This window comes from Camelina sativa, chromosome 7 (genome assembly GCF_000633955.1).
Source record: "Camelina sativa cultivar DH55 chromosome 7, Cs, whole genome shotgun sequence".
NCBI classification, from domain to species: Eukaryota; Viridiplantae; Streptophyta; class Magnoliopsida; order Brassicales; family Brassicaceae; genus Camelina; species Camelina sativa.
In genome coordinates this window covers 15,641,657-15,643,777 of record NC_025691.1, presented here as the reverse complement: position 1 = coordinate 15,643,777, position 2,121 = coordinate 15,641,657, and positions in this window count along the sequence as shown.

Here is a 2,121-nt window from a genome sequence, read left to right as displayed (position 1 = left end):
CTCTCAGTGAAGCCCACCAACCAAACCCTAGTCTATTTAAGGGTTTTGAGACTCTTCTCCCTCATTACCACCGTTAAGTCTCCCCTCTACTCTAAAGCTTTTTGGTTTCCATAAGTTTCTATTCTCTTTTGATCTCAAGCTCTATCGGTTTCTTTGAGACTAACCCTATTAACTTCGAGACTTAGCCTTTTTCTTCTCAAGGGATTCAAACATGGAGCCAATTGCGAGAACCTATCAAAGGAAGGGAAGGAGATCAACCTCCACCGCTGCTACAACCGGAGGTGATGCCGTCGAAGCTCGAGAGTCTCAAGGAAGAGGAAACGTTTCACATTCCCAACCGCTGGCTGGACATTTTGCCTCCCCAACCTGATGCTCAACCCGAACCACCACACGACTTGATGCTCGAGTAACCGATCGAGTAGGCACCCGAGTTCGCTCACCGAGTCAAATAGCGAGTGTTGTTCGCCGTTCTCCTCGGCGTAGGGACCTGTCTACGTCCGAAAGAACCCTTACCGACCCCATGGAGGTCGATTCTGATGCTGGAGGAGAAGAGCAAAAGGAGATCCAAACCTCTCAGTCAAGGAGGAGAGTTGCGGTTGCAAGAGGGAAGAGACCGGCTTCAGAGGAGGCTGAGAAGGTATTTGGGAGAGCAGTTGAGGAAGAGGATGAACACGCAGAGGAGGAGGACCAAGAGAGAGAAGAGGAGCAGAGAGAAAGGACATGACTAGCCTCGAGGAGGCTAAAGCAGAAGGAGGTGGACACTCCCGCAAGACTATTCAAGGTCTTCAAGACGATGCGCTTTGTTGGTACTCGATACCCTCACCGCGAGACCATGAAGATATTGGGCATCACTAGGGATGTCGAGTTTCTGTTCGACATGTACCACCTGGGCCAGTTGATGCGAGCCCACCTTGAAGCATATGAGGAGGAGACAGTCCATTTCCTTTCGACCTTAAAGCTGCATTATTTTGAGGACCACCCGACCCTACTACCCGATGGGGGGATCAGGTTCATCACCTTCTCCGTGAGGAACAAGGACTACCGACTCAGTTTCAAGGAGATGGAGAAGCTGTATGGCTTCAAAGCTGGTAGTGGAGAAGGAATGGAGGTTAGCAAGGAGGAAATGAGGTCCCCATGGCTGACAATAGGAGACAAGCTCCCCTACAAGTCCACAAGCTCCAAATCCGCTCAAATAAGGAGCCCTGTCTTGAGGTATTTTCACAAGGACCTTGCATGCACTCTTTTTGCTAGAAAAGAGAATGGGAATGTGAATGATCATGAGCTCTAGCTGTTAGACATTGCACTGTGTGGAGTTTTGGACAATGCTAGGGATGGTACACCACTAGTTGGAGATGTTGCGGATACTAGCATGTTGTTTGTGATACTCGATCAATTTCTCTATCTGAAATTGTGGGCCGTGAAAAGAAGAGAAGGAGGCGGAGAGATCTCCATTGGGGGGCTAGTCACACCGATCCTAGTGGCTTGCGATGTGCCTTTGAAAGGAATTGTTCATGAATCAAGATGGTTGGATGCGGACTACCTCGTGCAGGCGAGATTTTTGGCCCATGAGAGGCCTAATGACATGATGCTGTTCAAGTTCATCCACCCAACCGCCGGAGCTGCCCAAATGGTCCTACCTAATGTCATATGCACCAAGGTTCGGCTGGGAAGCAACCTTGACTTCGTACCACCGTTGGAGGAGCTGTACAACCCGGAGGAGGAGTCTGAAGCTGAGAAGAGAGAAGGGACCGGGCAGAGACAGGGAGATAGCTCGAAAGAGTTCGTTTTTGAGGAGTATGTATGCTCCCAAAAGAGAATCGGCTAGCTGAAGAGGATGAACAAGTTCTTAGCGAAGAAGGTGAAAGATCTTGCCGGTTCGGTGAAGACGATGGGAGGTCAAATTAAGGAGCTGCAAGACAAGGCAAGGTCTGCCTCAGCCCCTACCTCAACACAAGCACCAGCTTGGATGGGGATAAGTGGACCGCTAGGAGGAACTCGAGGACTGCCACCTCCAGAACCTTATAGAGCATCATCATACGAGCCCCAAGCTGATGAGAACGTCACCCGACCTGAGGCATCGCGGAGAAGCCATTCTGACGCTTACCTGACGCCAAACCCGAT